The following is a 15,412-nucleotide window of genomic DNA, read 5'->3' as shown; positions in this document are numbered from 1 at the left end:
GGATGCTTGAGCTCCATGCATGAGGGGCTGAGCTTTGGACCTTCTCCCCAGCATGAACCCCACCAGCTTACAGAGATCCTTCAGTGAGAGTGCTGGCAGCAAGTTGTGTGTATCCAAAAACGTGATCCTTGTGGATCAGAGATGAACAGGACCCAGGGATTCCTACACCAACAGCCTTGCTCCTGCGGGTGGGAGGGTGTGGGACACGCCGTGCCTGGCCTACTTTCCTGCTCATGTGATGGTGCAGAGGATGCTGCGCTTGCGATGCCTTTTTTAGGAACCAGAGGCTGTCTGGAGGATTTAACTCTAGAGACAGTTCTGAGGAAGATGCTAGAAATTTTGGAAAACATCATTTCCAGGGAGGGCTGAGCAGCTGAAAGCAGTCCTCTGTAGACCTCACAGGCTGTTAATTAGACAAAAATTAACTCCCTGATACCAACCACCTGCCCTCCTCAGGCTCCGTATGACCCCCTGGAGCCCAGATCTGCTTTTCTCCTCCCCACACTTCCCTAGAGGGCTCTGAAATGCTCCCATCTCTCCCCTAAGCCCTGGGAAGCAGCACTGGGCTCTTCAGGCAGAAGTGGAGCAGCCAGGATCCTGCAGAGCTTTGTTTCCCATTCTCACTCCTAAGCAAAATGCTGATGCATATCAGCAGCCAGGCAGTTTTCTCCATTCCATAATGAAATATTCACTTCTGCCACAATTGCTGGAACTGAATGGGTTTTAAGGTTCACCGTCCTCTGAGCAAACCTCAGAACATCCTTTCAATCAAGTGCTGTTGCTCCTCTCTGGATCTGCCCCAGTTCTGGGCAGCTCTACAGAGCCAGGACCTCCCCATATCAACCCCCACTTCCATAGAGCCATGCAATGTTCCCCCAGTGCCAGGCACACTCCTCCACAAGGCAAAGGAGGACGATGGATGGGGAGCTGATGAGAGACAAACGAGCCAACAGATTTAGACTGACACATTATGGGAGGCTGAGATGAGCTAATTATTTCCCTAACAGAAGCTCTTAGGGGAACAAGTGCCCTCTATTTTGTTTTATTGTGCTTTATTTCTCCTCTTTCCCAGTCCCCATGCACACATGCACTCTCCCCTCGAAGACGTCACTGTGAGGAAGCACGTGTGTCAGCTCCAATGATTTATTCAGGAGCCGCATTGGCTCTGCCTTCCACTTGGAAGGTCTGAGGATCTCAATATTTCATATGGAAATCTCCAGCCAGCTGCCCCTGTTTCTGGTTTGAGCTGCTCGGTTGGCACACACATCCCTGGGGGAGCAGAGGCACAAGGGGTGAGTTGCTGCCCCATGAGAGAAAGTATTTCTGAGTTGTTTTATTTTGACTGCTTTTTCATTTCACCCTCCCTGTGGTCTCTGCACCATCACCAACGTGGCAAAGCATGTGATAAACCTGGGTAGGCACTGCAGCCCCTGCTGGTGCCACTATCTCCATTCAGTGCCTGTGCTGCTTTTCCAGATGATAACCATGGTGTATCAGCAGCCTGGAGTTAGATGGGTTGGACCTGTCAGCCACTACCTCACTGTTTTGGCTCTACTTTTATATGGGAGTAAACAATTCTCCTTCTTGGAGCCTAGAAATGGACCTTTTTGGTGTGGGTGGCTGCAGGGGATGGAGGGCAGGTGGAAAGGTAGTGTAGTGGAATTGCTAAGTCGCATCTTGATTGAGCACCTGGTGGGAAGGCAGGGCCAACCCAGGGGAGCTCAGGTGTATGCAATGTACTGAGTAACCAGAAGGGCTGGAGTCAGGATCCACCCCTTCCTAGACCTCATTTAAGGGTTAGCAGTGGAGGTGAGGGCATCTTGTGAGAGATCCCTTCCCATTTAACATCTTTCAAAGGTAAGAGAATTTTCTCTCTTGGTTTCTACCCCTATGGCTGTTATATTTGGGCTTGTCCTCATCTGCTGCGACCACAGACTTCCCCACAGTGTGGATATACACATGATGTTATCCTGCCTAAAGCAAACAGGATTTAAAGCTGTAAGATGAGCAGTACAGAGAACATGTCCACCTTAATTCCTCCTGGGGTGGCAGTACTAATTAACATCATTCTCTATAACTGGTTTTAATTATGTCTTGCAGGAAAGCTTGGTAGCATTTCTGCTTAGCTCTGTTTTGGTAATCGTAGGATCATGAAGTGTGGAAGAGACCACTAAGATCATTATTGCAAATCATCCTAACTCCATCTGGAACTGGGAAAAGTGAGATGAGCACTGGGGTCCTACCAGAGCCCAACTGCAGCAATGGCAGTGATGGGTTTGTCTCAATAAGGAAAAGTCTCTTTGCAAAAGCACATACAAGCCCACCCTAACAATTGGAAGCTCCAATTCAGAACTCCTTCCTGAAGCTTCTGAAATCAAATTTGGGTTTAAAGGGGTCAGGGAGGCTGCATTCACCAGCAAGCAGGGCAAGGAAGTGCAGCAAAGGCTGGAAAACATTGGAGATGGGAGAAACGGGGCCAGGTGACAGCTGGGTGACACCTCAGTGTGGTCCCCAGAGGCACATCCAGTATACATGGCCATGCTCCACTTCCTATTGGCAACTCACTGTATCCATATGCAACAGGGCTGCTACCGAGGGAGATGAGAGGAGCCAGGAAGTTATGGTTCAATTGAAGAGAATAAAGGAAACAACCAAGATAAATCAATTTCAAGAGGAGGGGGAAAAAAAAATCCTATCTTTGACTGCTCTCCCAATGAAAGCATAAAACACAAACAAATCAAAGGGCTGGAAGTGCTTCCAGCTCAGGACATGACTGGACTGAACAACAGGCTGCTAACGTGGAGGGAGCTCCCATGAGGATTAAACCACTGATAATAAATTATTGAGAAATATTAGGTGGAGAATAGGCCTGACGCCAGATGGATGCACGGTGATGTTCATAGGGTGGAAAGAAAGAGGAACAAAGTGGTGACAAAACCACCAGGCTGGGGCCAAGGGCAGCACAGTGATGGCATCACTGAAGCCAAGGGGCAGTTGGGGGGGGACCCAGAATGATGAAGGGGACAAAGGACCCTTTCGGTCTATGATCTCCACACGGACATGGCTGTTAAAGTTAGCCTGATGAATTTAATTTACCTTTTTTTTTCGTTAATGCAATTAATCACCATAGGTACACGTCAGGAGCCTTATGCATATTTAAACTGGGCCAGGAGCCAGTAGTTTCTCGTATGCAATTTCCTAATGTTAATAATGTTTCCATTAGCCATATTCAGGAAATCTGCCATTTTTTGTCCCCTTCTGGCCCATACTTTTTACGTTTAATTATGACCCAGTGTCAGCTATTGAATAGGTTGACGCATTTGAAGTGTCTGCAGAGATTTCTTTTTAATAATGAAATTTCTTGGCTGTAATAGCCCTATAACTTGAGTAATTAATGAAGCACGCAGGCAGTGTGCTCTCAGATGCTGCCCATTTGTTCACTGCAAAATTTGCTAGAGAAAAAGAAGCTTTAAAGATGGGGAGATGTGGAAGAGATACAGAAGTGATGGCTGTGTCCCCAGACCTGACAGTTGATGCTTGAGCTGCATTGGGAGCTCCTTGTCCACTGGGGTCAATGGAGACCCTTGGGACTGGTGGACCCAATGCATGTCCCCAGCATGTCATATGGCTCCAGTGTCTTTTCCTCCAACAAAATTCAACTTGGTCCAAGAGGAATCCTTCCTGACTTCCCATCCCATGGATCTGGGGCTTTGGGACACAATTGCTCAGGAGTTGCAGAGGAATGTTTAACTCATGCATGTGTTCTGGTGGTCTGGTTGCAGTGCGTTGCACCACAGTGATGCTGCTGTTCCTGCATTGGGGTTTCTCTGTCCTCTCCCCTTGCAGCTTGGTTCCCTCTGAGCGCAGCTGTTTGTAGTTCTCAGTGCTGTTGTTCCTGGGCAGGTTTACATCACCCCGACAGAAGCTCTTATTGAAGAAGTCATGTAAGGCACAGAGCAAAAAAAAATCTAATGCTGAACGTATTGATCTGTGTGCTTTTCTGAGTCAAAGCAGGCTGAGGCAACTGCTCCCAGTGCCTGCAACACCAGCAGGACCCCAAACACAACCCCACGAGCTTGGGACCCCAGCCACATCCCCATTTTGCGTGCAGCATCATAGGGTGAAGAACCTGTTAGGCCAGGAGCATGAACCTAGGGCAATTTGTCCAAAACATCAGGAAAATGGTCTTTTCCACAACTGGATTTCTGAGGGTAAGTAATTTATTGTGAGGAAAGAAATACCCCCCAAAAAATATGGTGCCACCCCTTTGAGGATGGGCCATGGTGGGAGGGGAGAGTCAGCCCCTCTGCTTGTCGCTGGAATTGGAGCGTGAGAAGGGAAATGAAGAGAGCCTTGAGAATTTCAAAAGGTAATTAAGGTAAAACTCGTTAATATTTCAAGGCAGGGCTGTGCCTATTACAGCAAAAGGCCTGGCTGAAGCCAGGGAAGTGACGGGAAAGAGCCTGTCTTGTTACATAACAGCACATTATGGGATCAAAGCCATGAAAGTGAAGCAAACTGCTGAAAGCCCTTGCAGGGTGAGAGGGGACCACAGCCCCAGCAAAGCCTGGGAGAGCAAGAAATGAAGAGGCTGACAGCTCCAGTTAGGCAGGAATAGGAATGGAGCCAAATGCCCCACCACCCCTGAGCACCTGGCCAAAATTGCTCTGGCTGCAGGAGGGATGCTTCCATCCCATCCTGTCTCATCCCATCCCAAGTATACTGCTGTTTGGGGGCTGTCTGAAAGGAGCTGGTGCAGGAAGATCCTTATGGGGCAGAGACCAAAGCCCCTCTTGTGACCTCCATGCAAAGGTGCTGCATTGGGGCATGCTGTCCTTAAGCACAGAGTTGGAAGGACTAGATTAATTATCAGGGTTGAAGGGGTTCAAGTAATTATCAGCACTGGAGGGGCTCGGTTAATTATCAGGTTGGAGGGGTTCAATTAATTCTCAAGGTTGGAGATGCTCAACTAATTATCTCTCCCAGTCATTGCTATGCTGGCAGTGGTGGTGAGGGCGGCTCAGCTCTGCAGAGTGACTTCAATCTCCATTTCAATCTGAGTGAGAAGGGGATGGGAGGGGGGATATTTCTCTGCTCTGAAATTTTCCAGCCACCTCCTGATCTCTGCCACAGTTGGAGGGTGATGAAGTGGACACTGGGAGCCTCCAGCCCCTGGTACAGGCTGGGGAGGTGGGTGCCTGCTGCCAGCACAGAGCATTCCATGCCAAGGCATCATCAGGAATCACAACCTCCGGCTGCACGATGCTCCTGGTGCAGGCTGTCTTCCAAACATTGGATTAGCAGATATGAGAGCAGGGACTCACCGAGGCGTGGAGTGGATTACAGGCACTCCAGTGTGCTGGTACCCAGTAATTAATGTCCTCCATTTGCCAAGAATACATCAGGCAAATGTTTGCCTCTTAGGCAAATAAACTGAATAAATATTAATTCCCCATCTCGGGTGTTTCCATGCCTGCTGCAGACAGGCTGGGGGTGCCCTCCCCACACTGTGTGATGCTCTACGAAGGGCTGTGAAATTCCCTATGTGTCATAATTTATTGATGCCAGCCATCTCCATCTCCTCCTTGGCGGTTCCCCTGAGCAGAATGGCTCCCAAATCAAATCGCAGCATTTTCTGTAGCACCCGCTCCTCTGAATGCATCAGGCATGCAGTTAGGCAAGGGAAATAAGACTAGCACAGCAAAAGAATTACGGGCTGGCTTCTTTATTTGTGTTGTGAAATGTGGGATGTTGGCAGGTGAAAGCAACACAGCCATAGAGCAGGAAGACAAGGAGGAGAGGAGTAGGGCAAAATGAGCTCAATGGGGGCTGAGGATGGAGGGTTTTCCTGAGGGTCTTCTAGGGATGGAGCAAAGTTTACAACACATTGGAAATGTGTATTATAAGGGGTTATGTCCAAGGGGGTTAAGCCCTCAAAGGCAGAGAACCATCCCAGTGCTGCTAACGGGGGTGATGTGAGAATAGAGGAGCACTCATCCCTGCTGTGCAGGAAATGGTACCCAGGATATTCTGCTTGGATCCCTCCAGACTCGGAGAAAACCAATTTCCCTTGCACCAGCAAAAGCAGGTTTTATTAACAGCAATTTGAGCTCTCCAACAAATCCCAACAAGGCATAATTTCTCTGCAAATGGCATGTCCGCATCGCTGCTGCCTCCACCCCCTCCTCACTCCGAACCATTTAGGATAATACTTACTTGATGGAGTCTATTAAGCGTGATATTTTTGGATGTACAACAATTGCTGTAGTTAAGCTTTCTCAGGGCTGCTCATTTACTTGGAAATGGCTACAGAGCCGTCAGGTAGCACTTGCCCATCAGCCCATCAACCTCTTTCAACCCCATCTCACTCCCACCCTCCAGGAGTACGTTGCTGCTCTTTGCTTGCAGTGGGGCTTTAGGGGAGGGCGGTGCTGATGGCACCGAGCGCCCCGAGCTCAGCAAACTGAGCATTTTCTTGAGAGCATTAAGAGCTCTTCCAGCACAGCCATCTATCTTCTTTTAATTTGAAGAACGTACAGTTTCCAGGAACTGCTCCGAAGTTAGAAACAATATGATGATGCTGCTGGTGAATAAGTCATGAGGGCTGGAGCCTGAATCTACATATTTATGCATGTGTTCCCTCCTTTGGGGAGGGGGATGATTTATAGCGCTCACGATGCTCCCATTGGAGCTGTGGTCACCAGAAGACCCCTCTCACCCTGGCCAGGCTCTGCCCTGACCTTGGTGGCCTCTTTGCCATCTAGGTTCCAACCAGCAGCAGTGTAACGAGTGCAGGTGACAGCTCAGAGCAATGATCTGTTTTCACACTCTTCCCATACCGACAATCGTTATCTTTCCTCTTTTCTTGTTTTAATTATTGAAGGTTTCTGCTTCAAAAAGCTCTTCTGTGCTCAGGGGGGAGAAAGAAATATTAAAAAGGGCCTTTTGCTAATTTCTGCCTTTTAATGTTTGGCGGTTGTGCAGTTTTACTTGGGAAACGACTGCAGAGCTTTCTCCACCTCCCTCATATTTTTAGCAGCACCAGAAAGTCCCGTGCCTGTGGGCTCTGCCTGCCCATGGAAAAAAAGCAAACCTAATTAAATCACGGAGCTGCAAGTGGCACTTTTCCTTTAGTATTCCTTCCATTTTACGTGGCGCTTGGCTGTGCCGTTAATTACCACCTTCAGTTATTTGTCGCTGCACGTTCCCCCTTTTGAAAAGCGTTTTGCCTCAGTCGTGGGGAATAAACAAATAAAACCTGGTGAAAGTATCAGAAAAGGAGAGGAGGGATCCTGAGGTGCAGCTCCACAGCTTCGTGCCCTGCAGCCTCCCCATGGGTTTTTCCTGCATGCTTCAGCTGAGCCAATCTGCTCTTTTTTTCCCCATATGGAATCATACAGTCATTAAGGTTGGAAAAGACCACTAAGATCATCAAGTCCAACCACTGACAGTTTGCCACCATGCCCACTAAGCCATATCTCTAAAATATGGAGAGAATAAGAAGGGAAATGTAGCTGGGGGGCACCTCCAAAGGCCAGATCCTCACCATCTGGGTTCAGCCTCTGAGCTGCCTTTTGGAAGCGTCTCCAGATGGGAACCTGCAGTGGAATAACTGAGATCAGAAGGGGATTTTCTGCATGGGATGGGGCTCTGCTGGACACAGACTTGGTTATGCCAAAGAGGCACATGGAGGATCATAGATCCCAAAGTGATGAAATATGGGGAAAAAATCCCACATCTAGTGGTATCTCAATGTTGCTGACAGGCTGGGGTGAGACTGAATGGCTGCATGTGGATGCTCTCAGGGGTGTGAGATGCTTTGTGATCAGGCTCCATAGAAGGACCATTAACCCCGAGGGCAGCCTGAGCCCTGGGTGGGAGCAGGGACATGGGACAAATAGTGGAGCAGAGCCTGCTTCCACTCCAGCTGCATGTGACCCCTAGGCTGCCATAGATTGCCAATGTGAAGATGCAATGGATTGTTTGAACACATGATGAAAACCCTTGAGTGAGTTTGAACTCAACGGGGCGTTGTGAGGCTTAATTAATTTATGTCCAAAAGCACTTTGAGAGCGTCAGATGAAAGAGGTTATTACCAGAGTGTAAAGAGATCCTTTATTCTACAAGATGGAAGTGGGAACAGCCCTGGCCATGCTCTCTCTTTAAAGAGCACAGGCTATTAGCACAAAGCACAGTGATGAACAGAAGCTATTTATTTTTTTTCCAGTCTTTATGGAAATGATTCTGCGGCGTCTCGTGATGACACACATCATCCTGGCACAAGAGGGCAGGGAGAAAAGCAGAGCTAACTTTTTCTCCATTAAATCATTGCAACTCCATTGGAGTTTGGAGCAAATTCCCCGGTGTACTTAATATCCCTTAATGAGCTGTGGTGTCCTTAGGGCTGCAGATGGCTCTTAGCACAGAATCACAGCACTGTTTGAGTAGGAAGGGACATTTGGAGGTCATCTGATCCAACTCGCTGCAATGAATAAGGACACCTACGTCTCCACTGAGGTACCTCAATGACCTTCAGTGTCTCCAAGGATTGGGCATCCACCAACTTTACTGTAAAAAGCTTTTCCCTTATATCCAATGTAAATTGCCCCTCAATCTCTTGGTAAAGGCTCCCTTGAAGCCTTTTGGGGATCAGGCACTGGGCAGCCCAAGGGACCCCAAAGGGTCACATGGGTTCTCCTGCACTCCTTCAGCCTCTCACTGCCATGTGTTCTGCTGAGACCCAATGTCCACATCTCCTCCTCTGGGGTTTTGTAGATCTGGGGAATGTCAATGTCCTCCAGAGCCTGTCTGGGTAAGAGGGTCTCAGGGGTGCAGCAGCAAATGGAAGAATTCCTTAGAGAATGGGCACTGCCATGAAAGGGAACGTCTGCTGGCACAGAGCATCAATGGGAGCGAGGGCACCCTGTGGAGTCCGAGCACAAGGCTGCCCCTCACCCCGCCATGAAATGCAACATCAGATGTATCTGCAGCAATGTATGCAGCATCACAACGCGCTCCTTCTCTCTTCTTGAGACACCATTTGGCAGATCTGTGCTGTGAATGTCACGGCAGACTTACAGGATAACATCTCCCACCATCCCAGCAATGTAATGGAACTGGGGGACCATCTGCCGGGAGCCAGGCTGCATGAAGCATCCCTCCCTCACTGCAAAAACCCCAAAATGCCCCATATCTCCCACAGACACCCTTATCTGTGTCATGACAACACTACATTGGCAGGTGAGAAGGTGACCAGGTCTGGGAAATCCATGGCTCACAGCAGATCTTTGCATGTGCCTTTGGCACTCAGCCCTAGCATCATCTTTCAGGGTGAAATGTCAATAGGGTTGTCTCTGTCTGCAAGATTCCTTCCCTGAAAGAAGCCAGCAGCAGCACTTCAAGCCGTCATGGATAAAAGACATCACAATTTGATTTTCTTGTCACTTATTAAGGGAGGAAGAAGGATTTCATCAACTTTACTGTGATGGAGCAGACCCATGGGAGAAACCCTATGGCAAGGTGCCCATTCCCTGTGGCCAATGCATCCAGCTCTGATAGTTATGTTACCTGTCCCAGCCCATGTCACACATCCCATCTCATTCTATGTCCATCCCATTCCATATCCCATGTCACCTTTCCTATCCCATGTCACATATCCCATTCCATATCCTATGTCACCTTTCCCATCCCATGTCACCTATCCCATCCCATCCCATCCCATATCCCATGTCACCTGTTGTCTCGCTCCAATTTACAGGAGGGAGGCAAGGTTCTTTTGTGTATATACCCGGCATGAGATTAAGAAGCAACGGTTCAAATGTTGGTCCAACCAGTTTATTATTAAAGTCCTAGCCGTTTTTAGGGAGATGGGGAAGGGAAGGTAGGCGATAGGGAAAGTAGGAAATATAAGCAAGGAGTCTTTGCAGAGAACGAAAGGAATAGTCACCACCGTGGGTCCAGCGAGGTACACAGTAGGTCCGTTGATCTCAGGAACTCGTCTGATCACCGCAGGGGATGGGAGACAGCCAGGGAGCTCCGCAGCAAGCCGGTCCCGGGGGTTCTTCCGACAAGGTTTTCCCCTCAGGGAATTCTCCGTCAAAGGTGTCTTTGGGAGTTTGTCTCCAAAGTCCCCAGTTTAGCGAGGGCCTTTTATCCCCCGTTTCGGTGGGAATTTTCCTCTTCGAAGTCTGAGAATTGCAGCTCAGCATTTTTGGGGGGGAAATACCAAACTTCTGAACAAACAGGCAAACACTTCTTGAAAGGTGATTTACAAAAAGCTTTTGTGACATTCCTGGCCACAGATGAGCCAGCAAGGAAGGAAGAGGGGGTCTCTGTTGCCGGACACAAGCGTTATCGCCTTCTGCAGTGGTCCGCTCCTTCGAACAGCACCCCTGAGAAAGACTGCTCTTCCTGTTTCTGTTTACCCTTGCAATTGTAAGCAGAAACACTATGGCACATTGACACCCACCATCCGCCCTCCAGGATACTTATCAGTTGTCAGTCAGAGTCTTATCATCAGGAAGGCCTCATGAAGCAAGCTTTGAGACAACAAAAGAAAACCAGTTCTGTCTTTCACACCTGTCCCAGCCCATGTCAAGCATCCCACCCCCCTAAAGACTGCATGGTTTCAGCACTTCGGTTAATGAGGAAAAAAAAGGCTGTTTTCTGAGGGAAAATGAGCGAAATGCTGTGTTTGCTGTGAGGTGTTTGCTTGCTGCAAGCTGCTTGCAACATGTTTCGCAATTAAAATGCAGCCATAGCATCATGCAATGCTTTTCATACTTTCTCTCTCTAAGATTATAAAGTGGATCAATGAAAATGTCTGAGGAGCTTCTGATAGCAGCCTTGCTCAGCATCTTGAAAGAAGCCCCGGGGACAGAAAGGTTTGCATTTGTAGCCCCAAAAGGGCTGCTCTCCCCCCTTTGCCAGCCATGGAAATGATTATATTTTACAAAGCAGGTTGGGAAGAAACAGCCTCATTCTGAAGATTCCCATCAACCAGTTTGCACTGTTAACACCCCAAATCAGTCCTTCCTCTGCCAAAATGATTAGGACAATTGAGAGTTTGGCAGTGCCAGCCAGACACTTAGATCCATAGCTTTGGGATGTGTCTGGGTCCCCAACACCAAGCTCCGGTCCTGCAGAGCCAGCCTAAAGCCTGGCACAGAACTGAGAGCAGTGGTATCAGCGGGCAGACTCAGTTCTGCCTTGAAAATACACTTTAATCAACACTTATTGGACTAGCATTGAAATCTGAGCACTGCTGGAACGCAGAGCAGCCACTTCTCCACCACGAAATCCTGCTGGTTTTAATCGTGCCTCCCCCCTGCAGCAATTGTGCTCGGAGCAGAATAATTATGACAAGGGACTTTGGTGCCAAGGTAAAAGACTGAAAGCATCACCCAAAGCTGCTGAGGCTCAGCCTCGTTTGGGCTCCAGCACGCTTAGGAACGCATGGATTTTTTTTCCCCCATCTCAACAAAATGTCAAAAATGTACTTAATGAGAAGTTCTCCTCTTACAAATGAAGCAGTAATCTGTCAGAAGGGAAAATCTGCTGTAAACTTAGTCAGAGCTCATCCCTTGACTCCTCGCCAGCATGCATTAAGGTTCATTAGTAAGCGGGGCTGGGCTGGGCACTGTGCGGCGTGGGGCTGGACTGCCATCTACTGCGATCTGGGAGAATTAAGAATTAAGGTGCTGTCCTGGGGCTTTTCGTCCTCCTCGGCTCTCCTTCTGGTTGGGTTTTGGGGTGTTTTTCAAACAAAAAAGATACAAGGGATGCTCCTGGTAAGGGAAGAACGCCAGGGATGTGGGGCAGGTCCCCCATTGTGAGCTGATCGGCTCTCCCGACCTTCAGTAAGAGTTTATTTTGTCCCCTGTGCCAAACCAAACTCACAGCAGAGGTTTCAGCCCCTGTGAGATAGGAGATGGGATGTTCCTACATGTAGCCCCACTGTGCAGGGACCAAGCCCTGTGGGTATACAGCAAAACACTGCTGATGGGGGGGGATGCACCCAACCAAGAGCCATGTGATAGCAGCTCCAGAAAGATCTGCAGGAGAACATATGGCGTGTTTTCAAATGCACCCATAACATTTATTTAAAATACAGGCTATAAAGCGTTGCCAGCAAAACTTAATGGGAGAAAACCTGTCTTTAAGTTGGAAAGTCTCCTACTGCTTCTCTCAAATTGTTAAGCTTGTGTTTATTTGGTTTCAGCCCAAACAAATGGGGATGTTGCAGTGAGAAAGGGACCCAAGCTGCTCCTTTCTCCTGGGGGTCAAACAGCCACATAGCTCTGCAGCAGGGGCTTCTCCCACTGCACCACACAGCATTCAGTGCCCTGAGCTGCTGTGTCTGTCCCATGGTGGTGGCCATGGAGGAGCAGAGCCACTGTGTGCATCCCCCTGCTGCCTTCAGTCTGGGTCTCTGATGGGACAGACACACCAGGAACAGCAGCAGACGCACTTCTCCCATTGCTTTCCCTCCATAGCAGAGCGATGGTGCCTCACAGGTACCTGACACAGACCCTAATGTGAGCAGGGCTGTGATCACAGTGGGACAGAGGGGACCTTGGAGCAGTGGCAGGGAGCTTGGGGCAGTCCCACAGCCTGCTGCACGGCTGAGGTCCGGGCTGCATCCCAGTGTAACAGCAGAGCTTTGTGGCAGCTGCACCATCTAGAGGAGAAATGAGTCTAAAAGAAGAAACGAGCAGGGGACCATCTTCTGCAGAGAATGGGGACAGGAGGAAGAGCAGTCAGAGGTGATGCCACTGCCTGTGTCCATCATCACCATCTATGCCTGTGACCGTGTGCCTGATGGTGCCCTGATGCCCTGCTCCTCCTGCTGCCCTTCCTGCAGTGTGCTGAGTGCCCAGCGTGAGCAGGTGCTGCAGACGCAGCTCTGCCTACAATATCTGGGGAACAAACCCCCAGGGCCGTGACTGCAGGGATCCAGGGAGAGGCTTCTCAATCCTTGGCAGCTCCCTGCAGCATGAAGGGAGGCAGCAAGTCCATTCCCACTGGTTTTAATTTTGTTTTTCCTTGCCACCCAGGCCCCAGCAGATTGCATAAGTCATAAGGAAACACTGATCACATCCCAAGTGCAACCACGAGCACATCTCAGCTCCCAGTCCTCCTCATTCCATTTGCTGACACCCGGATTTCTCCTCTTCCTCCCACCAGCTCCAGTTCCTTCCCATATGGCTGCAGGCAGCTCGGGCTCTCAGCCCACAGATCTGCCTCTGCTCCCTCCCACCCACGCTTGTGGCTTTGCTGAGCCTTGGCCAATCCAAGAGACAGGCAGAGGGTGTCCCCAGCATAGGGTGCAGCATTAGGTGCAGTGAGAAGCAGCAAAGCACTTCAGGTGATAGGGATGGACATGGTAAAGAGGCTCCCAGGTCAGCATGCAGCACTGCAGGAGCCAGCCTTGGGGTGGCTCCAAGGCAGCTGATGGCTGCTCCCAGGATGCAGCATGGATCAGGGGCTGCAGGTTGTTTCCCAAAGGGCTCAAATCACAAATCCCAATTGGAATCAAGAGCTTTCCTGCATGCAGTGATTTTGGCATTCACCAAGGGATGGGATTTGATTTCTCCCAGCATTTCCAAACCTGTTTTGTCTCCGTTGCCCTGAAGCTGTTCTCAGTGCTCACTCAGTGTTTCTCCATCCCTGACAGCTCTGTGGAATGGCAGTGTGAATCTGAGCCCACACTCAGTCTGAAGCTATCACCATTGGAGGGATGCCACGGCCTTAAGAGCCCCAAGGAAAAGCAAGAGGAACACACGGGGGTGCAAACACGGAGTGAGAGCAGTGGTGATTTTTAGTTTGATCCAGAACTTGCTTAAGGGAGCATTAAGGAAGGCAGTTGTTTGCGAATCATTAATCAATGCCTGCTCGTGCAAAACAGGTTTTGTATTTGCAAGATGTGGGTGAGCAAATCCCACTGTGCCCCACAGCCTTTGCACCACCCCTGACCACCACAGTGTCCCCAGACTGTTGGCATCCTGCTGTGGCACTTTGGACTATTCCTGCTACACGGAGACCTGGAGAAAAGCTGCTTCCTTTGTGCCATGCTCCGGTGAGAGCCTTTGAGCAGCTGCCAGCAGCCCTGCAGTGCATTCACCACCAGAGGTTTCAGTTCTTTGCAGCCAAGAGAGTCCATAAGTGCTAAAAATGGACAGAACTCCTTGGAGGTGATCTGAAAATCTTCCCTACATGCAGAGATGCTCAGGGTTGGTGGGCTGGGCAAGGGCTGTGTGTGACCATCAGTCATGGGCAGAGCTGATGGAGCTCTGATATCCAATGTAAGTTTGAGACTTTCCCAAACCCAGGGGTATGTAAGCCCTGAATTAACATGAAAACACATGAATGCTTTCAAGGAGGCCGCTCTCCTGACCCTCATTTGTACCCATGCTGAATGCTTTCTTGCTGCACACTCATGGCAGAAGCAGTTCTGCTCCACTGACCCAGGGAAGGACCTAAATGGGGATTTCAGCAATTGCCGTCTCTTAGCAGAAGTCAGCGGAGCAGTAGTTATAGACTCATTAAGGCTGGAAAAGACCTTTAATATCCCCAACCCAACGCCATGCCCACTGACCATGCCTCTCAGTGCCAAACCTCTGTGGTTCTGGAACACCTCCAGGGATGGGGACTCCACCACTCCCTGTGCAGCCTGTGCCAATGCATCATCATTCATTCAGAGAAAAAATTTTGCCTAATATCCAATCTGAAATGAAGGAGTAATGAAGGGAGCTGGAGAGCACACGGTGATTTCTTTTCCCTCCCTTCATCCCCTTAAAGCTCCCAGCAATTCTGGCACACGGTCAAAGTGTAAGTTTCATTTTGAAATATACAACAACCGCAGCACTTCAGTTTCATTACAGCTTTTAATTGTGTAGTGGGGACAACATCTGTCCACCTTTGAGGCCGCCCTTTAAGCAGTCCATCCTGAAGCACACAGACCCTTTTCAATACCTTCCACCACGGCTGCTGGCACCTAATGCCTGTGTTTATATCCCTGATTGTGACTGAAATCAAAGTGTCGCTGGGGGTAAGTCTGCAAATGGCTCATTAAAAAATGAAAGAGAGAGAAATAGAGAGAAAGAGAGAGAAAGAAGGGTTTTGTTTCTGTGTGTCCCTCAGTGCTCCCACCCAGGGCCTTCCTGTGCTTTCTGCTCCTCTCTGTACAACCCAGAGGCTGAAAAGGGTCTTCCTCCAAACATGGATGTGTCTCCATGCAGTCTCAGTGCCGTTTCCCCTGCTGACAATGCTGTTTGCACAGCACATCTCTGCTCACGGGGCAAATAGAAACGTTCAATACCCAGCACTGCACGCTGGCAATTTTCACAGGCATCTCTATTCCTTTCTTTCTAAATTAGATCTTTCTATTATAACTTCAAGGCCTCATGAGTCT

The sequence above is a fragment of the Coturnix japonica genome, chromosome 21 (assembly GCF_054131305.1).
Source record: "Coturnix japonica strain WE chromosome 21, WE-NBRP24, whole genome shotgun sequence".
NCBI classification, from domain to species: domain Eukaryota; kingdom Metazoa; phylum Chordata; class Aves; order Galliformes; family Phasianidae; genus Coturnix; species Coturnix japonica.
Note: the sequence above shows the minus strand (reverse complement) of the source record.